Source organism: Bombina bombina, chromosome 4 (genome assembly GCF_027579735.1).
Source record: "Bombina bombina isolate aBomBom1 chromosome 4, aBomBom1.pri, whole genome shotgun sequence".
NCBI lineage: Eukaryota > Metazoa > Chordata > Amphibia > Anura > Bombinatoridae > Bombina > Bombina bombina.
The window spans coordinates 866,439,823-866,463,081 of record NC_069502.1 but is presented as its reverse complement, the minus strand read 5'-3'; the positions used below and the strand labels follow the sequence as shown (position 1 = coordinate 866,463,081).

General features: G+C 41.6%; 1 protein-coding gene across 1 annotated transcript in view; it reads right to left on the bottom strand.

Moving 5' to 3' along the window:
- LOC128658019 (uncharacterized) overlaps positions 1–23,259 on the bottom strand; it is a 403,728-nt gene that overhangs the window by 32,521 nt on the left and 347,948 nt on the right. The gene's annotated exons all lie outside the window — the stretch shown is intronic.

The following is a 23,259-nucleotide window of genomic DNA, read 5'->3' as shown; positions in this document are numbered from 1 at the left end:
CCTTAAAGTTTCGAAAGGAACGAAAATTATTTTGTTTGACCCTCATTTTAACCGACTTGTCCTTCAGTTCAGGCCCGAATAGGGTCTTACCTTTAAAAGGAATAGTCAACAGCTTAGATTTTGATGACACATCAGCAGACCAAGACTTAAGCCATAACGCTCTACGTGCTAAAATGGCAAAGCCTGCATTCTTTGCCGCTAACTTAGCCATTTGAAAAGCGGCATCAGTAATAAAAGAATTAGCTAGCTTAAAAGCCTTAATTCTATCTAAAATATCCTCTAAAGGGGTCTCAACCTTAAGAGACTCCTCTAGGGCCTCGAACCAGAAAGCTGCTGCAGTAGTTACTGGAACAATGCACGCTATAGGTTGTAGAAGAAAACCCTGATGAATAAACAATTTCTTTAACAGACCCTCTAATTTTTTTATCCATAGGATCTTTGAAAGCACAACTGTCCTCGATAGGTATAGTTGTACGCTTAGCCAGGGTAGAAATAGCTCCCTCCACCTTAGGGACCGTCTGCCAGGAGTCCAGAATGGTGTCAGATATGGGAAACATTTTCTTAAAAGTAGGAGGGGGAGAGAACAGAATGCCTGGTCTATCCCATTCCTTAGTAACAATGTCCGAAATTCTTTTAGGGACTGGAAAAACATCAGTGTAAGTAGGAGCCTCTAGATATTTATCCATCTTACACAATTTCTCTGGTGGAATGACAATAGCAAAAAACAAAAAAATGAGGGGGCACCCTACTGATTCAATAAGTGTAATAATGGTGGCAAGTTAAACACTGGAGACAATGTCTTCCAAAGTGTCATAAACCAGATATGATAAGTGAAAGCAATATAGTGTAGAAATGTGAATATAAACAATTATTAACAGTGGTAAAGTATCAATTATAAGTGACCCAAGTGATCACAATATTGCAAAATGCTAGTGATAACAGTGATCAATATCACATGTTAATCCATAAACAATAATATATATCAACAATACAAAAAGTTACAATAAGGATTTGTGAAACAATTATAATGTGATAATAATTCAAACAATTAATATAAGTATGTATCAATGCCTAAAGAAAACAAATATAGAAGGCAATTGAAATAAAAAAAAAGAGTTGCACTTATAGCAATAAAAATATTGTGTAAAGTCTCTGGAGAGGAGAGGAGGCAGCTATCTGTGAAGATCCAGGCCAGGACCCAGGAACAGCAAGTCGGCGTCCTAAGAATCTTAGTGCGCATGACTGGCCCTAGTATGTCAATCAAATGAAAAGCTGTTCAATGACGGGCTAGGCTGCCGTGTGTGATGTGAACTGATAGGTATATGGTAATATGGAGGTGTGGTCATTTGAGCGTCTCAAAACAGAACTATTTCAGTTATATATAATTGCCCGATATCATAACAAAATTTGAGCAGTGAACATATTCATATTAGAATAGCAGCAGGTTTGGCAGAACTGAAAAAAATGAATAAATATAAACCAACGTAGCACAAAGCTCCTAGTGCAGCTATATGTTTGCTGTGTGTGTCTTGATAAAGTCATTATTACACTTATTGAATCAGTAGGGCGCCCCCTCATTTTTTTGTTGTTCACAAGAATCACTGCTCAGTGTTTCTGTTTTTGGCCACTAGGGGAAGTCTACCTGTTTTAGATATGTTATCTGCTTTAGAGAGATCAAATAGGAGGAAGAATAATGGTGGTTTAGAAACTACTGTGTCTAGTATTGAGGCTAATAACTCTGACCTTTCTATGCAAACATTGTTTACTAAACTTGAAAATCTGTTGAAGGTTGAACACAGACATTGGTGGGACTATGAAACACTCTTAAAATATAAGACTAAGAATCAAATCCCTAGAGGCCTCAGAGTGTTGAAGAATTTCTCTTTTAAGGAAGACTCTGGGGTGCAGAAAGAATGGGAAGATGCCCTCAATGTCTGTGGTCTTGCCTTCATTGATATCCTAATGAAACATAGACAAAAATTGTACAATGAAGTAGGCATTGAGATAGACAAAACTCAAAAAGATCTTGAGAAATTTATTACCCACAATGAATTTGAAAAAGAAAGGAAGTTAGCATATGACCGTGCAGAAGACTATCAGAATGAGATTTACACTTTTAACCGCCCCACTAACAGGAGGAATAATGTTAACTCTACATATGAGAATACTATGAATAACCCACCTGGACACACACATGAGAGATATAATGACAACAATTCTAATAAAAGACATATGAATGATTATAATCATCACAATCATCATAATGTAAACACAAATATACAGTCCGGGTATCAACAGCCAGTATATAACACATATAGGAAGAATAAATCACACATTTATAACAAACCCAGACAATACAATTCATCCTATACAAGAGATCATCATAATAATAGACATCGACAACCATATCATAATACATATTCTAACTACGATAGATCACACAATAATAGGAATGAACACTATGATTCTGAGTATTCCAACATGTGGAAAGGATCGGGAGAACAAAACTTTGTGAATAGACACAACCAGTACACCCCCCATCACTATACCACATCTAATTCTCCTAATTATCATACACAAAGATCAGAAAATCAACGTAACTATGAGGGCTCACGACATACACTAATCTATGCCCCTTTGGAGAGATCTATTATTCAAGAGAGACCTAACCAGCATAGACCCCAAGACCACACTTTTCAAGCTAAGAACACTTACAAATCATTTGAGTCTGAAAATAGATACTTACCACTTAACACGGATGGACTACAATCCACCAAATAGCCATCCACCTCATATGAGGAGGATCACTGCCGGACTTTAAGAGATAGGCCACAATCACCCCCCAGAGCAGTGGTCACTGTCCCCAAGACCACCGAGACAAAAAAGAGCATACGCAAACGGGGAAGCAGAGGAAGATCCTCAACCTCTAAAAAAGAGAAATTATTCAAGTATAGGAAGGGTATCTTCAATCTGTCAGATCACAATTTATCAAACGATGAGATCAGAGTTTTAGGCAAGGGGTTATCTTTCTGCCCATCTAATAACTCTAATATGTTTCAGCTATTTGTGGATGTTAACAACTTCACTAGAAAGCTCTCTCTCCAAAAATATTTTGCTGAGAAACGACTAAAAAATACTCCAAATATGCCTATCATTGTTGATACCATGAATGAACGTCTTAAAGACGGTTTGATTATATACGAACCGGACACTCTTCTGGAGGAATTGACTGAGAAGTATATACATACAGATTTTAGACCTAGATCTAATTTTAATCCTCCTAGGACTAAAAATTCACACATTAGTATATATCAGTCAATGGTTCTTAAGGATCTAGAAAGACTGCCCAAGAAATCCAGGTATAAGAATAATCTTAGTCCTGGTGAACGCCAGGCTCTTAACTCTCTCAGCACCAATAAAAATCTAGTTATCCGTGAAGCGGTTAAAGGAGGGGGTACTGTTATTCAGAATATTCGTGACTACATCCAGGAGGCTGATAGAATTTTCAACGATGCCACCTATTATAGGGTACTACCGGGAGATCCCACCTCTCTGTTTCAGAAACAATTATTCTCCCTTCTATTAGAAGGCTTTGAAGAAGGAATTTTGACTAAAAAAGAGAAATATTACTTGTATCCCAAAAATCCTAGTGTAGCATTCTATTACCATCTTCGGAAAGTACACAAGGACACATCCAACCCTCCCGGACGACCTATAGTGGCTGGCATCGACAGCCTCACCGACCATCTATCTGCATATGTAGATTCTTTTCTACAAAAGTATGTAGTGACACTTCCTTCATTTATCAGAGATTCCACTGATTTAATTAATAAACTGATGGGCCTGGGAATCACAAAAACTGACTCCAACATCTGGTGGATAACAAGTGATGTTATCTTTTTGTATTCCAACATCCCCCATGACAAAGGTCTGTCAGCTATTGAATCATATCTGGAGACTGATATATATATATGCCTCCAAAACAGCAACAATTCATTGTAGAAATGATACGGTTTATATTACACCATAATTACTTTATCTATCAAGGTAAATATTATCTTCAAGTCAAGGGTACGGCCATGGGCACCAGATTCGCACCCAGTTTTGCCAATCTGTACATGGGCAAATTTGAGGAGACCCATGTTTATGGGCCCCCTATGGGTGCGGGTCTGGTGTTCTATGGCCGTTACATCATATTTAGGGGCTCATATGAAGAGGCCCTATTATATTCGTCATCTCTGAATAACAACCAATTTGGTCTAGCATTTACTAGTAACATCCAGCCCACTAGGATTGAATATCTTGATCTGTTATTATATTTCTCAGAGGCTGGAACTATTATGTCTGAAACCTTTTTTAAAAAGGTAGATTGTAACAGCTTTCTTAATTATAATAGTAACCACTACCATAGTTGGAAAAAGAAAGTACCATATGGACAATTCAGACGCATTAGGCGGAATTGTAGTACGGTTGAATGCTATATAGCACAATCCCAGATATTAAAGGATAGATTTTTAGAAAAAGGCTATCCCTTGGATTTGGTACTTAAGGGATATCTTAGAGCTCTAGAAGATGATAGAAACAAATACTTATCACAAGACAAAAAGAAAAATAACAAAAAAACTATTAACAAACAACCACCCACTGATACATTAAAAACATCAATATTTGTAACTGGTTATAGTAACGAATTTCGACAAATCAAGCAAATAATTCATAAACATTGGCCAATCATTTGCAATGATCCTTATCTCAAGGCATATACTTCCATCAAACCGAGGGTAGTATATAGGAGGGCCCCTACTTTGAAGAACAAATTGGCCCCTAGTAAAGTTGTCAGGGATAAGATTAGTAGCCATAATTCCAACATAGGGATCAATAGGACATATTTGGGTAATTTTTTACCAAGATATGGAGTATTCAAATGTATGAAACCTAGGTGTAATATGTGCAAAGTTGTTAAAAGTGGAACCAACATTTTTTCTTCCAATCGGACAGGGGAACAATTTAAAATAACAAAAAGGCTGTCTTGTGAATCCACCTATGTTGTATATCTTGTGAGTTGGGTTTGTGGGGTCCAGTATGTAGGACGCACTGGACGTACCATCAACAAAACGATGGAGTGAACATACCTACAATACAAAAAAGAAATTCTTGAAACATAGTCTCTCTAGGCATTGTGCATATGCACATAAAGGTAGTTCTAAAACACTGTCTATACTACCTATTGAACAGATTCCCACGCAATAGTCACAACGCAATGCTTACTTTACGTCGTAGAGAGACTTACTGGATCCATAAATTACACACTCTGGCCCCTGATGGCCTCAATGAATGTGTTGATTTAGCAGCATTTGACCTATGAGTGTCAGTTTTTCCTCACCTTTTGATCACTGATTGGATCCTATAACTCTATCGATCTTATTCTGATTCATCTTAGACACAATATATATTAGTTGGATACAATTTATTGGTCCATTTTGCCTTTTCTATATAAAAAGAGTTCATTTGTTTTACACCTTCTTTCTACATTGGTGTATATATATATATATATATATATATATATATATATATATATATATATATATATATATATATATATATATATACATACGTCCTTACATTATATTAGTTAAATAATGGTTTCATTGTATTTTTTGTCCACCCTCCATGTGCCCCTGTGCTTTTGATGGATTGTAGCCCACTCATAGTAGGATAGTGGCCCTCCCCCCCCTAGTCTCCCCCTGTATTGTGTAGGTATTAGTGACAGCTCATATTGTCACTCGTACTTGTATTAGAGATGGACTCACGCTGTGAGAATTTTGTCATATTGGAAATGGCGCACCATATGCTCTTTGTAGTATGATAGCTCCCCAATCGCTTCTATATTTGCGTTGTCAGTTGGCTATAGCCTGATTGGCCACACTCATTAGTACTATCTAGACACATTCTAGTAACATTGAGCTGTATCGATATTATCTATTATGAAGGCCAATTTGTATTTTCTGATCATCTGATAGATTAATAGCTGCTATAACATCATTATAAATCAAACTTAGATTATTACATCCTCTTTTGCTTCCACTACAGATCTATCAGTTAACACCACTTATGGCATACTGATCTATCATCAGACAATTTTCTATCTGAATGATAAGCCGTGACCAGTCATGCGCACTAAGTGCGTTGACTACGATCTTGGCATTTTTTTAGCTACATGGAACAATTATTCAATAGAGTCCGATTGGTCACACTCATTGATGTCCTTTGGACACACATAGTAAACATTGAGCTCTATTGGGCCCTTTTGTATTACGATGGTTCATTTGAATTGACCTACCAGTTCTGATAAATCTGTTGTTATTATAATATGAATATGTTTACTGTTTTATTTTGTTACGATATTGGGCATATACATTGTTCACTATCCCTGCCCCAAGGCATTTAGACGATCACACCTCTGTAATATCATATCCCTATCAGTGCACATTACACACGGTATTCTAACCTATCATTAAACAGCTCTATATTTGATTGACTCACGGCTCATTGACCTATCATCAGACAGTTCTCTGTTTGGTTGATAGGCCAGGGCTAGTCATGTGCTTTAATGGCGTTTATTACGATCCTGCCATATTATAGTTATATGGAATAGTTGTTTAACAGAGTCCGTCTGGTCACACCCATTGACTTTATCAAGACACACACAGCAAACATATAGCTGCACTAGGAGCTTTGTGCTACGTTGGTTTATATTTATTCACTTTTTCAGTTCTGCCAAACCTGCTGCTATTCTAATATGAATGTTCACTGCTCAAATTTTGTTACGATATCGGGCAATTATATAACTGAAATAGTTCTGTTTTGAGACGCTCAAATGACCACACCTCCATTTTACCGTATACCTATCAGTTCACATCACACACGGCATCCTAGCCCGTCATTGAACAGCTTTTCATTTGATTGACATACTAGGGCCAGTCATGCGCACTAAGATTCTTAGGACGCCGACTACGACGGTGCCAAATTTTAGCTACATATAGCAATTATTTAACAGATCTTTTGCAACATTTATTTTACACTTACTCAACGAATATTGGGATTTGTCTGGTCTGTATAAACCACTCATGTATGTTGCTCAAATGGCTTTGCTAAATATGAAATTTGTGTTTTAACAATGCATGATACTATGAATTTCTGAATTTTTAGTTTAAATGATAATGATATTGTGCATTGGGGTACATGAAATCTAATATGAATAACACTAACTGGTATTTTTTAGATATCAATAAGAACTTTGAATATATGTTGTATATTGTATTTTGTATTATCTGATTGGCTATGAGGGCATTATCAATTAAGCCAACCCCTCCCATTATCACCTGTTCATTATTATTTTATTTGGATTTAGGGTATATCTAGCAAGTGTTCAGTGAATATTTTATGAAGCCTGATGAAACAGCCATTGGCTGAAAAACGCGTTGCCTGTAAACGCGTTGCCTGTAATTTTATTCTTTTTATTAAAAGTCAATTTTAGCATTTGAACACTTGCTGCTCTTTCTTTGGAATTTTTGCCTTTTATCTGAGGATAATCATTATCCGGATTACTGTGGGACCCTCTGAACTACTGCCTCTATTTGGATGACTTGCCACAAGTCTGTTGGGTGACCGAATTGATCCCTTCCTGCTCCTATAGCATCAAAGGAGGTGCTTTCCACATTGTGAGTACTACTCTTATCACTTTTTGACCCTGTCACCTTGTACCAACAACACTAGGCCATATAGGCACCTGTGTCCCTTCTCTGTCCATACAGACTCCATTTCCTGTGCGGGAAGTTGGTCTTCTGGGTGACCAAATAGATCCCAGACTGCCTCTGTAGCACTGATTGAGGTGCTCTTCCAAATGTGAGTCCTTTTCCTATTCTAAAATTTACAAGTTTTGGACCAAACAATATTGGGTCATGTGGCGCTTCTGTTCTTTCTTGTTTCTTTGGAATGACAATAGGGTCACAATCATCCAGAGTCGCTAAAACCTCCCTGAGTAACAAACGGAGGTGTTCAAGCTTAACTTAAAGGCCGCCATATCTGTGTCTGTTTGAGGTAACATCTTTCCTGCATCAGAAAGTTCTCCCTCAGACAGCAAATCCCCACCCCCAACTCAGAACACTGTGAGGGTACATCGTAGATGGCCAATAAAGCATCAGAGTGTTCAGTATTTACTCTAATACCGGACCTACTGCGCTTACCCTTCAAGCAGGCAGTTTAGATAATACCTCTGTAAGGGCAGTAGACATAATTGCAGCCATATCCTGCAGGGTGAATGAGGTAGACGCACTAGCAGTACTTGGCGTCACTTTAGTGGAAGATAAGGGTTGTGAACTAGATGGCATAACCTGATTCTCTTCTGACTGAGAATCATCCTGAGACATAATACTTTTATCTGCTAAAATATGTTCTTTGCCATGTAAAGACTTCTCAGTACATGAGGGACACATTCTAAGTGGGGGTTCCACGATGGCTTCTAAACACATAGAACATTGGGTTTCCTCAATGTCAGACATGTTAAACAGGCTAGTAATGACCACAAACAGGCTTGAAAACACTTTATTTTGAAGAGAAAATAACAAATCTGAAAAAACGGTACTGCGCCTTTAAGAGAAAAAAAGCATACAATTTTTCCAAAACTGCTTTAAAACGATCAAATTATCAAAATTTTATGATAAATGTATCTCAAATTGTCAGTTAAGATTGCCCCACAAGGAAAGGAATTCTAAACCCTTAAGACAGAAAACGTATCGCTAAAAAAACGTTATTTAAACTAAAAAAAAAAAACCCTCTGCACCTCGCCACAGCTCTACTGTGGCGCCTACCTGCCCTCAGGGGTCTGTAAAATTGGATTAACCCTTCGATTTAGGCCTAAACTGTCTGAAAGGCCCACCGGAGCTGGAGCTTGCTGCTTGCAAGTGAAAATGAAAAGCGCAACCGAGGCGTGAAAATAGGCCCCGCCCATCACACTCGATGTCTCTAGCCTTAACACTAACCGCACCAGAGCGGTTTCAAAGCCATGTGGGTTCATATACCTAATACAGTGAAGCCATGTGTACCCTCCATAATAAAGTTTGCCATCAAAAACGATATCCTTCACTCCCTTCTAGAAAAACGTTTGCCCACAAACATTAAATCATAAGTGTCAACTATCCAACATATAGGTCCAGTAATACCCTCTCTTTACATTAGGATTACTGCTTACCCTATCCCTCATGGGGATGCTGTCAGACGTTTCTGAAATAACACAGTCTCTTCAGAAAAAATAAATGACTGAACATAACTCAATGCTGTAGCATGAAAAATGTTCCTCACACTGAAGTTTCTTAAGTACTTCTCAGCCATACTGTGGGAACTACTCTGAATCTTAGTAACAACTGCTAAGATCATCAGTTTCCCGGCAGAAGTCTTCATCCATCTGCTGCCTCAATAAATAGCACTCACTGGTACCATTTAAAAATAAAAAAGGCTTGCTTGAGAAAATAAAACTAACATACTATCACCTCTCACTTTACCCTTACTGCTTAGAGCCGGCAAAGAGAATGACTGGGGGGTGGAGTCAAGGGAGGAGCTATATAGACAGCTCTGCTGTAGGTGCTCTTTGCCACTTCCTGTTGGGAAGGATAATATCCCACAAGTAAGGATGAAAACCGTGGACTCGGTACATCTTGTAAAAGAAAAGCACTTACCTGTGGAGTTTAGCTGCTAGACAGGGAACAACTTCTGTCAGGGACCTGTAGAAAAAGAATAAAACAGAGTAACCAACCCTGGTTTTCTATAAAGGGGTAGCATTGTAGTTAGAAGTCAAGCAAGGACCACCTTCCCAACTGCTAAAATCCACCATTACTCTTACTAAAGAGATTGACATGGACACAGCATAGCCCCAAATCCATGCTTGCAGGGAAAAGTAACCATTAAAGGATTAAATATTTTCAGACACCATCTTCGCACATCCTCCCTTGACAAGAATAATGACTGGGGATTATGGGTAAGGGAAGTGACACTTAACAGCTCTGCTGGGGTGCTTTTTGCCTCCTCTTGCAGGCCAGGAGTTAAATATCCCACTAGTAATTGGAATGAAATTGTGGACTGTCCATGCCATAGGAAAGAAAGCTCCTTTATCTTCAGTAATAGTAGAATATAATCCAGTTGAGACCCAAACTATTTATTTCCTAGGAAAGAAAGAGATAATCTAGTTTCAGACACCATGTCTGCATTAACCCATAGGGTTCTTCTTGTAAGAATAGCTAGAGACATGCTTTTGATGTTAATTTTATAATATCAAATACTGCATAGCAAATAAAATTGTTTGCATTTTGAAGTAAAATTCAAAAGAATATTCAGGGTCAGTGGTTAACTGCTATGCAAGGTTAGCCAGTAAGTAGAAGCAGCGGCCAAGATAGCAATAGATATACTGTAGCTGGTCTAAGTATATAACCAGTATGTAGATAAGATTAAAGTTTTCTATCTAAAGGGTATTTAAAAGAAGTAGTCTTCTAGAGGAATAGTAGTGCATTTAGCAAGAGTGGAAATGGCCTCATCACCTTTGAGAACCATTTTGCATAACTCTTAGTTAGCAGCAGGTAGAGGATAGTTTTTTTTAAACCTTGTAGAAGTATTAAAAGAGACGCCTAGTTTAGACCATTCCTTAGCTATCATATCAGAGACAGCATCAGGTATAAGGAAAATCTCAGGGAGATTGCCAATAGTTTTATATACTCAATTTAAATAATGACAGGGTTTATTATCAGAAGGTTTAGATTCTTTAATCCCTAAAGTGATTAAGGCTTCATTTTAAAGAGAACAAATATGTTCAAATTTAAATAAAAAGGAGGAATTATCTGGTTGAGGGAGCCTCACTGTTAGAGAAATCTTCATCGTTTGAAGATACTTCAGTATTTTGTAGGTCAGGATTTATATTACTCGTAGAAGGTAAAATGTGAACTGACCATTTTAGTTTATTTGAAGGTGGTAGTGCAGCCAGGGCCTTTGTGATGGTTACAGTAATTAATGTTTTCATTGCTGTAGGAACTCCATCTTCATCTATCTGTAAGGAGGAGACAGTAGGTGTGTTAGAACACATAGAAACATCATTAGATTGATCGTTATAAGATAAAAGATCTAAGCATGAGTCAAATAAATCAGCTGAAGAAGCTACTTCAGTTGTTTTACAATAAGCACACTTACCTTTGGTAGAAAGGTATTCAGTAGACGCTGTTCCTATTGTAAATTTAGGGACAGATTGGTGCTGCTCCATTATGGCAAAACTTTTAGTAAATTGAGTGCAATAATTACTATTGTAACCCCCCTTAAGGCAAGCTGTATGAGGAAAGAAAAAAAAGTAAATCTATGCTTACCTGATAAATTAATTTCTTCTATGGAAAGACGAGTCCACGGATTCATCCTGTACTTGTGGGATATTATCCTTCCCTACAGGAAGTGGCAAAGAGCACCACAGCAGAGCTGTCTATATAGCTCCTCCCTTAGCTCCACCCCCCAGTCATTCGACCGAAGGTACAGGAAGAAAAAGGAGAAACTAAAAGGTGCAGAGGTGACTGAGTTTACATCAAAAAAATATAATCTGTCTTAAAATGACAGGGCGGTGGACTCGTCTTACCATAGAAGAAACCGAATTTATGCTTACCTGATAAATTTCTTTCTTTTGCGATGTACCGAGTCCACGGATTCATCCTAACTTGTGGGATATTGTCCTTCCTGACAGGAAGTAGCAAAGAGAGCACCACAGCAGAGCTGTCTATATAGCTCCCCCCTTAACTCCACCCCCCAGTCATTCGACCGAAGGCCAAGGAAGAAAAGGAGAAACTATAAGGTGCAGAGGTGACTGAAGTGTACATAAAAAATACTATCTGTCTTGAATAGACAGGATGGGCCATGGACTCGGTAAATCGCAAAAGAAAGAAATTTATCAGGTAAGCATAAATTCTGTTTCTTTTGCAAGATGTACCGAGTCCACGGATTCATCCTAACTTGTGGGATACCAATACCAAAGCTTTAGGACACGGATGAAGGGAGGGACAAGACAGGAACCTAAACCGAAGGCACCATTGCTTGCAAAACCTTTCTCCCAAAAATAGCCTCCGAAGAAGCAGAAGTATCAAATTTGTAAAATTTGGAAAAGGTATGAAGCGAAGACCAAGTCGCAGCCTTACAAATCTGTTCAACAGAAGCATCATTTTTAAAAGCCCATGTGGAAGCTACCGCTCTAGTGGAGTGAGCTGCAATTCTTTCAGGAGGTTGCTGTCCAGCAGTCTCATAAGCCAAACAGATGATGCTTTTCAGCCAAAAGGAAAGAGAGGTAGCCGTAGCCTTTTGACCTCTACACTTTCCAGCATAGACAACAAACAAAGAAGATGATTGGCGAAAATCTTTGGTTGCCTGCAAATAAAACTTCAAGGCAAGAACCACGTCGAAGTTGTGCAACAGACGGTCCTTCTTAGAAGGAGGATTAGGACACAGAGAAGGAACAACAATTTCCTGATTGATATTCCTGTTAGAAACCACCTTAGGGAGGAACCCAGGTTTGGAACGCAAAACCACCTTATCAGCATGGAAAACAAGATAAGGCGAGTCCCATTGTAATGCAGATAGTTCAGAAACTCTTCGAGCTGAAGAGATAGCAACTAGAAACAGAACTTTCCAAGATAGAAGCTTAATATCTATGGAATGCATGGGTTCAAACGGAATCCCCTGAAGAACTTTAAGAACTAAATTGAGACTCCATGGCGGAGCAACAGGTTTAAACACAGACTTAATTCTAACTAAAGCCTGACAAAAAGCCCGAACGTCTGGGACATCTGCCAGACGCTTGTGCAACAGAATAGACAAAGCAGATATCTGTCCCTTTAAGGAACTAGCGGACAATCCTTTCTTCAATCCTTCTTGGAGAAAAGACTAAATCCTAGGAATCCTGATCTTACTCCATGAGTAGCCTTTGGATTCACACCAAAAAAGATATTTACGCCATATCTTATGATAGATCTTCCTGGTGACAGGCTTTCGAGCCTGAATCAAGGTATCTATGACCGACTCAGAGAAACCCCGCTTTGATAAAATCAAGCGTTCAATCTCCAAGCAGTCAGTTGCAGAGAAATTAGATTGGGATGCTTGAATGGACCTTGAATCAAAAGGTCCCGTCTCAGTGGCAGAGTCCATGGTGGCAGAGATGACATGTCCACCAGGTCTGCATACCAAGTCCTGCGTGGCCACACTGGCGCTATCAAAATCACCAAAGCTCTCTCCTGTTCGATTCTGGCAATCAGACGCGGAAGGAGAGGGAATGGTGGAAACACATAAGCCAGGTTGAACGACCAGGGTACTGCTAGAGCATCTATCAGTACTGCCTGAGGATCCCTTGACCTGGATCCATAATGAGGAAGTTTGGCGTTCTGATGAGACACCATCAGATCCAATTCTGGTGTGCCCCATAGCTGAACCAGTTGAGCAAACACCTCCGGATGGAGCTCCCACTCCCCCAGATGAAAAGTCTGACGAGTTAGAAAATCTGCCTCCCAGTTCTCCACCCCTGGGATATAGATCGCTGATAGATGGCAAGAGTGAGTCTCTGCCCATTGGATTATCCTGGAAACTTCTATCATCGCCAAGGAACTCCTTGTTCCCCCCTGATGATTGATATAAGCTACAGTCGTGATGTTGTCCGACTGAAACCTGATGAATCCGGGCGAAGCCAGCTGAGGCCACGCCTGAAGAGCATTGAATATCGCTCTTAATTCCAGAATATTTATCGGTAGGAAGGCCTCCTCCTGAGTCCACAAACCCTGTGCTGTCAGGGAATTCCAGACTGCACCCCAGCCCAGTAGGCTGGCGTCCGTCGTCACAATAACCCACGCTGGCCTGCGGAAACACATTCCCCTGGACAGGTGATCCTGTGACAACCACCAAAGAAGAGTCTCTGGTCTCTTGATCCAGATTTATCTGAGGAGATAAATCTGCATAATCCCCATTCCACTGTTTGAGCATGCATAGTTGCAGTGGTCTGAGATGCAAGCGAGCAAACGGAACTATGTCCATTGCCGCTACCATAAGTCCGATTACCTCCATACACTGAGCCACTGACGGCCGAGGAATGGAATGAAGAGCTCGGCAGGTGGTTAAAATCTTTGATATCCTGACCTCCGTCAGAAATATTTTCATGTCCACCGAATCTATCAGAGTTCCCAGGAATGGAACTCTTGTGAGAGGAATAAGAGAACTCTTTTTCACGTTCACCTTCCACCCAAGAGATCTTAGAAAGGCCAACACTAAGTCCGTGTGAGACTTGGCAAGTTGGAAAGCCGACGCTTGAATTAAGATGTCGTCTAGATAAGGCGCCACTGCTATGCCCCTCGGCCTTAGGACCGCCAGAAGGGACCCTAGCACCTTTGTGAAGATTCTTGGCGCTGTGGCCAACCCGAAGGGAAGAGCCACAAACTGGTAATGCCTGTCCAGAAAGGCAAACCTGAGGAACTGGTGATGATCTTTGTGGATCACGGTAGTCATATATTGACCCTCCTGGATCATTGGTAAAATAGTCTGAATGGTCTCCATCTTGAAGGATGGAACTCTTAGGAATTGGTTTAGGATCTTGAGATCTAGAATTGGTCTGAAGGTTCCCTCTTTTTTGGAACCACAAACAGATTGGAGTAGAAACCTTGCCCCTGTTCTGTTTTCGGAACTGGGCAGATCACTCCCCTGGTAAAAAGGTCTTCTACACAGCATAAGAACACCTCTCTTTTTGTCTGGTTTACAGACAATTGAGAAAGATGGAACCTCCCCCTTGGAGAATTTTTGAAATCTAGGAAATACCCCTGGGTTACAATTTCTACGACCCAGGAGTCCAGAACGTCTCTTGCCCATGCCTGAGCAAAGAGAGAAAGTTTTCCCCCTACTTGATCCGGTCCTTTTCAGCCAAAAGGAAAGAGAGGTAGCCGTAGCCTTTTGACCTCTACACTTTCCAGCATAGACAACAAACAAAGAAGATGATTGGCGAAAATCTTTGGTTGCCTGCAAATAAAACTTCAAGGAAAGAACCACGTCGAAGTTGTGCAACAGACGGTCCTTCTTAGAAGGAGGATTAGGACACAGAGAAGGAACAACAATTTCCTGATTGATATTCCTGTTAGAAACCACCTTAGGGAGGAACCCAGGTTTGGAACGCAAAACCACCTTATCAGCATGGAAAACAAGATAAGGCGAGTCCCATTGTAATGCAGATAGTTCAGAAACTCTTCGAGCTGAAGAGATAGCAACTAGAAACAGAACTTTCCAAGATAGAAGCTTAATATCTATGGAATGCATGGGTTCAAACGGAATCCCCTGAAGAACTTTAAGAACTAAATTGAGACTCCATGGCGGAGCAACAGGTTTAAACACAGGCTTAATTCTAACTAAAGCCTGACAAAAAGCCCGAACGTCTGGGACATCTGCCAGACGCTTGTGCAACAGAATAGACAAAGCAGATATCTGTCCCTTTAAGGAACTAGCGGACAATCCTTTCTTCAATCCTTCTTGGAGAAAAGACTAAATCCTAGGAATCCTGATCTTACTCCATGAGTAGCCTTTGGATTCACACCAAAAAAGATATTTACGCCATATCTTATGATAGATCTTCCTGGTGACAGGCTTTCGAGCCTGAATCAAGGTATCTATGACCGACTCAGAGAAACCCCGCTTTGATAAAATCAAGCGTTCAATCTCCAAGCAGTCAGTTGCAGAGAAATTAGATTGGGATGCTTGAATGGACCTTGAATCAAAAGGTCCCGTCTCAGTGGCAGAGTCCATGGTGGCAGAGATGACATGTCCACCAGGTCTGCATACCAAGTCCTGCGTGGCCACACTGGCGCTATCAAAATCACCAAAGCTCTCTCCTGTTCGATTCTGGCAATCAGACGCGGAAGGAGAGGGAATGGTGGAAACACATAAGCCAGGTTGAACGACCAGGGTACTGCTAGAGCATCTATCAGTACTGCCTGAGGATCCCTTGACCTGGATCCATAATGAGGAAGTTTGGCGTTCTGATGAGACACCATCAGATCCAATTCTGGTGTGCCCCATAGCTGAACCAGTTGAGCAAACACCTCCGGATGGAGCTCCCACTCCCCCAGATGAAAAGTCTGACGAGTTAGAAAATCTGCCTCCCAGTTCTCCACCCCTGGGATATAGATCGCTGATAGATGGCAAGAGTGAGTCTCTGCCCATTGGATTATCCTGGAAACTTCTATCATCGCCAAGGAACTCCTTGTTCCCCCCTGATGATTGATATAAGCTACAGTCGTGATGTTGTCCGACTGAAACCTGATGAATCCGGGCGAAGCCAGCTGAGGCCACGCCTGAAGAGCATTGAATATCGCTCTTAATTCCAGAATATTTATCGGTAGGAAGGCCTCCTCCTGAGTCCACAAACCCTGTGCTGTCAGGGAATTCCAGACTGCACCCCAGCCCAGTAGGCTGGCGTCCGTCGTCACAATAACCCACGCTGGCCTGCGGAAACACATTCCCCTGGACAGGTGATCCTGTGACAACCACCAAAGAAGAGTCTCTGGTCTCTTGATCCAGATTTATCTGAGGAGATAAATCTGCATAATCCCCATTCCACTGTTTGAGCATGCATAGTTGCAGTGGTCTGAGATGCAAGCGAGCAAACGGAACTATGTCCATTGCCGCTACCATAAGTCCGATTACCTCCATACACTGAGCCACTGACGGCCGAGGAATGGAATGAAGAGCTCGGCAGGTGGTTAAAATCTTTGATATCCTGACCTCCGTCAGAAATATTTTCATGTCCACCGAATCTATCAGAGTTCCCAGGAATGGAACTCTTGTGAGAGGAATAAGAGAACTCTTTTTCACGTTCACCTTCCACCCAAGAGATCTTAGAAAGGCCAACACTAAGTCCGTGTGAGACTTGGCAAGTTGGAAAGCCGACGCTTGAATTAAGATGTCGTCTAGATAAGGCGCCACTGCTATGCCCCTCGGCCTTAGGACCGCCAGAAGGGACCCTAGCACCTTTGTGAAGATTATTGGCGCTGTGGCCAACCCGAAGGGAAGAGCCACAAACTGGTAATGCCTGTCCAGAAAGGCAAACCTGAGGAACTGGTGATGATCTTTGTGGATCACGGTAGTCATATATTGACCCTCCTGGATCATTGGTAAAATAGTCTGAATGGTCTCCATCTTGAAGGATGGAACTCTTAGGAATTGGTTTAGGATCTTGAGATCTAGAATTGGTCTGAAGGTTCCCTCTTTTTTGGAACCACAAACAGATTGGAGTAGAAACCTTGCCCCTGTTCTGTTTTCGGAACTGGGCAGATCACTCCCCTGGTAAAAAGGTCTTCTACACAGCATAAGAACACCTCTCTTTTTGTCTGGTTTACAGACAATTGAGAAAGATGGAACCTCCCCCTTGGAGAATTTTTGAAATCTAGGAAATACCCCTGGGTTACAATTTCTACGACCCAGGAGTCCAGAACGTCTCTTGCCCAGGCCTGAGCAAAGAGAGAAAGTCTTCCCCCTACTTGATCCGGTCCCGGATCGGGGGCTACACCTTCATGCTGTCTTAGTGGCAGCAGCAGGCTTTTTGGCCTGTTTACCCTTGTTCCAAGCCTGGTTAGGTCTCCCGGTTGGCTTGGATTGAGCAAAGTTCCCCTCTTGCTTTGCAGCAGGGGAAGAGGAAGCAGGACCACCCTTGAAGTTTCGAAAGGAACGAAAATTATTTTGTTTGGTCCTTGTCTTATTTGACTTATCTTGAGGGAGGGCATGACCCTTCCCTCCAGTGATGTCTGAAATGATCTCTTTCAGTGCAGGCCCGAATAGGGTCTTACCTTTGAAAGGGATGGTCAAAAGCTTAGGATTTAGATGACACATCAGCTGACCAGGACTTAAGCCATAATGCTCTTCGCGCTAAAATGGCAAAACCTGAATTCTTTGCCGCTAACTTAGCGAGATGAAAAAGCGGCGTCTGTAATAAAAGAATTAGCCAACTTAAGGGCCTTATTTTCTCCCATCTGAAGAGCCTCTTCTAGAGCCTCAAACCAAAAAGCAGCTGCAGTGGTTACCGGAACAATGCACGCTATAGGTTGAAGAAGAAAACCCTGATGAACAAAAATTTTCTTTAGGAGACCCTCTAACTTTTTATCCATAGGATCAATGAAAGCACAACTGTCTTCAATAGGTATAGTTGTACGCTTAGCCAGAGTAGAAATAGCTCCCTCCACCTTAGGGACCGTCTGCCATGAGTCCTTTATGGTGTCAGAAATGGGGACCATTATCTTAAAAACAGGAGGGGGAGCGAACGGAATACCTGGTCTATCCAACTCCTTAGTAACAATGTCCGAAATCCTCTTAGGGACCGGAAAAACATCAGTGTAAACAGGAACCTCTAAATATTTGTCCATTTTACACAATTTCTCTGGAACGACAATAGGGTCACAATCATCCAGAGTAGCTAAAACCTCCCTGAGCAATAAACGGAGGTGCTCTAGCTTAAATTTAAATGTCATCATATATGAATCTGTCTGAGGGAACATCTTTCCTGAATCAGAAATCTCTCCCTCAGACAGCAAATCCCTCATCCCTACCTCAGAACATTGTGAGGGAACATCGGATACGGCTACTAAAGCGTCAGAAGGCTCAGCATTTGTTCTTAACCCAGAGCTACTGCGCTTCCCTTGCAACCCTGGCAGTCTAGATAAAACCTCTGTGAGGGTAGTATTCATAACTGAAGCCATATCTTGCAAGGTGAAAGAATTAGACGCACTAGAAGTACTTGGCGTCGCTTGTGCGGGCGTAACTGGTTGTGACACTTGGGGAGAACTAGATGGCGAAACCTGATTTACTTCTGTCTGAGAATCATTTAATGCCAAAATCTTATAAGTCAAAATATGCTGTTTGCAATTTATAGACATATCAGTACAATTGGGACACATTCTTAGAGGGGGTTCCACAATTGCTTCTAAACAAATTGAACAATGAGTTTCCTCGGTGTCAGACATGTTTAGCAGGCTAGTAATGAAGCAAGCAAGCTTGGAAAACACTTTATTTAATGAAAAAAACACAATTTGCAAAAATGGTACTGCACCTTTAAGAGAAAAAAAGGCATACACAAACTGCAAAACAGGTTAAAATTGCTTCAAAAATTCAGAAATTTTAACAGTGTACCCACTAAGCTTTAGAAGGATTGCACCACAAGTAAAAAAGCAATAGACCCCCAAATGAAAAAAACGGATTGATAAGTGTCTACAACCGGTTAAAACCCCCTAAAGCACCTTGCCACAGCTCTGCTGTGGCCCTACCTGCCCTTAGGAAGCGATCATATGGGGTTTAAAGCTTCAATTATTCCCTCAGAAGACTCTCAGGACCTCAGGAGAAGTTGCTTGCTGCTTGTAAATGTAGGCCCCGCCCACCTCACTCGATGTTGCTGGGGCCTACACAAAACTAACAAACCCTGCCTGAAAGCTACGTGGGTTATAAACAACCCCAAAGAACCCTCAAGCAAATGTCCCATAAAACAGAAAATGTTACTCCCAGACACAAAAACGTTTGTCCCAAATTCACATAACAAACTGAGTGCCCACAAAAAATTAACCCTTTATGCAAGCTAGTAAAAACCTCTGATAACACTAGGATTACTGCTTACCCTTCCCCTAATGGGGACACTGTCAGCCTTTCTGAGTTAACACAGTCTCTGCAGAAAATATGACTGAACATACCTCATTGCTGTATAGCAAGAAACCGTTCCTCACACTGAAGTTTTCCTGTACTCCTCAGCTTCTGTGGGAACAGCAGTGGACCTTAGTTACAAATGCTAAGATCATCATCCTGCAGGCAGAAATCTTCATCTATGTCCTGTCTGAGAGTAAATAGTACAACACTGGTACCATTTAAAAATAACAAACATTTGATTGAAGATAAAAAAAAACTAACTGTTTAACACCTCTTCTCTTTACCTGCTTAGAGCCAGCAAAGAGAATGACTGGGGGGTGGAGTTAAGGGGGGAGCTATATAGACAGCTCTGCTCTGGTGCTCTCTTTGCTACTTCCTGTCAGGAAGGACAATATCCCACAAGTTAGGATGAATCTGTGGACTCGGTACATCTTGCAAAAGAAAATTAATTTATCAGGTAAGCATAAATTTACTTTTCTTCTATAAGGTAAGACGAGTCCACGGATTCATCCTTTACTTGTGGGAAACAATACCAAAGCTAAAGGACACGGATGAACGGGAGGGACAAGACAGATGGTTAAACAGAAAGCACCACTGCTTGAAGAACTTTTCTCCCAAAAATAGCCTCCGAAGAAGCAAAAGTATCAAATTTGTAAAATTTGGAAAAGGTATGAAGCGAAGACCAAGTCGCAGCCTTACAAATCTGTTCAACAGAAGCATAATTTTTAAAAGCCCATGTGGAAGCCACCGCTCTAGTAGAGTGAGCTGTAATTCTTTCAGGAGGCTGCTGTCCAGCAGTCTCGTATGCCAAACGGATGATGCTTTGTAGCCAAAAGGCAAGAGAGGTAGCCGTAGCTTTTTGACCTCTACGTTTTCCAGAATAGACAACAAACAAAGAAGATGTTTGACGAAAATCCTTGGTCGCTTGCAAGTAAAACTTTAAAGCACGAACCACGTCCAAGTTGTGCAATAGACGCTCCTTCTTAGAGGAAGGATTAGGACACAGAGAAGGAACAACAATTTCCTGATTAATATTCTTATTAGTAACAACCTTAGGAAGGAATCCAGGTTTGGTACATAGAACCACCTTATCAGCATGGAAAACAAGATAAGGCGAGTCGCATTGCAATGCAGATAGTTCAGAAACTCTTCGAGCCGAAGAGATAGCAACTAAAAAGAGAACTTTAAAAGATAGAAGCTTAATATCTATGGAATGCATAGGTTCAAACTGAACCCCTTGAAGAACTTTAAGAACCAAATTCAAACTCCATGGCGGAGCAACAGGTTTAAACACAGGCTTGATTCTAACTAAAGCCTGACAGAACGACTGAACGCCTGGAACATCTGCCAGACGTTTGTGCGGTAGAATTGATAAAGCAGAAATCTGTCCCTTTAAGGAACTAGCTGATAGCCCCTTCTCCAATCCTTCTTGGAGAAAGGACAAAATCCTAGGAATCCTGATCTTACTCCATGAGTAGCCATTTGCACCAATAAAGATATTTAAGCCATATCTTATGATAAATTTTCCTGGTGACAGGCTTTCGAGCCTGAATCAAGGTATCTATGACCGACTCAGAGAACCCCCGCTTGGATAAGATCAAGCGTTCAATCTGCAAGCAGTCCGGGGCAGAGAAACTTGATTTGGATGCTGGAACGGACCTTGAATCAGAAGGTCCTGTCTCAGTGGCAGAGTCCATGGTGGAAGAGATGACATGTCCACCAGGTCTGCATACCAAGTCCTGCATGGCCACGCAGGTGCTATCAAAATCACTGAAGCTCTCTCCTGTTTGATTCTGGCAATCAAACGAGGAAGGAGAGGAAAAGGTGGAAACACATATGCCAGGTTGAACGACCAGGGTACTGCCAGAGCATCTATCAGTACTGCCTGAGGATCCCTTGACCTGGACCCGTAACGAGGAAGTTTGGCATTCTGACAAGACGCCATCAGATCCAATTCTGGTGTGCCTCATTGCTGAATCAATTGTGCAAACACCTCCGGATGGAGTTCCCACTCCCCCGGATGAAAAGTCTGACGACTTAGAAAATCCGCTTCCCAGTCTCCACTCCTGGGATATAGATTGCTGATAGATGGCAAGAGTGAGTCTCTGCCCATCGAATTATTTTGGTAACCTCTATCAATGCTAGAGAACTCTTTGTTCCCCCCTGATGATTGATATATGCTACAGTCGTGATATTGTCCGACTGAAATCTTATGAATCTGGCCAACGCCAGCTGAGGCCACGCCTGAAGCGCGTTGAATATCGCTCTCAGTTCTAGAATATTGATTGGGAGGAGAGTCTCCTCCTGAGTCCACAAACCCTGTGCTTTCAGGGAATTCCAGACTTCACCCCAGCCCAATAGGCTGGCGTCCGTCGTCACTATGACCCACGCTGGCCTGCGGAAACAAATTCCCTTGGACAGATGATCCTGTGACAACCACCAAAGAAGAGAGTTTCTGGTCTCTTGGTCCATATTTATCTGAGGAGATAAATCTGCATAATCCCCATTCCACTGATTGAGCATGCAAAGTTGCAGTGGTCTGAGATGCAAGCGAGCAAACGGAACTATGTCCATTGCCGCTACCATTTAACCGATTACCTCCATACACTGAGCCACTGACAGCCGAGGAATGGAATGAAAAAATCTTTGATTTCCTGACCTCCGTCAGAAAAATGTTCATGTCCACCGAATCTATCAGAGTTCCCAGGAATGGAACTCTTGTGAGAGGGATAAGTGAACTCTTTTTTACGTTCACCTTCCACACCTAAGATCTTAGAAAAGCCAACACGATGTCCGTGTGAGACTTGGCTAGTTAGTAAGTTGACGCCTGGATTAAGAGATCGTCCAGATAAGGCGCCACAGCTATGCCCCGCGGCCTTAGAAACGCCAGAAGGGACCCTAGCACCTTTGTGAAAATTCTGGGAGCCGTGGCCATACCGAAGGGAAGAGCTTGTCCAGAAAGGCAAACCTGAGGGACTGGTGATGATCTTTGTGGATAGGAATGTGTAGATACGCATCCTTTAGATCCACGGTAGTCATATATTGACCCTCCTGGATCATTGGCAAAATAGTCCGAATGGTCTCCATCTTGAAGGATGGGACTCTGAGGAATTTGTTTAGGATCTTGAGATCCAAAATTGGTCTGAAAGTTCCCTCTTTTTTGGGAACCACAAACAGATTGGAGTAGAACCCTTGCCCCTGTTCGGTTTCCGGAACTGGGCAGATCACTCCCATGGAATATAGGTCTTCTACACAGCGTAAGAACGCCTCTCTTTTTGTCTGGTTTACAGACAATTGAGAAAGATGGAATCTCCCCCTTGGGGGAGAATCTTTGAAATCTAGAAGATACCCCTGGGTTACTATTTCTAAAGCCCAGGAATCCTGAACGTCTCTTGCCCAAGCCTGAGCGAAGAGAGAAAGTCTGCCCCCTACTAGATCCGGTCCCGGATCGGGGGCTACCCCTTCATGCTGTCTTGGAGGCAGCAGCGGGCTTCTTGGTCTGTTTACCCTTGTTCCAAGTCTGATTAGGTCACCAGA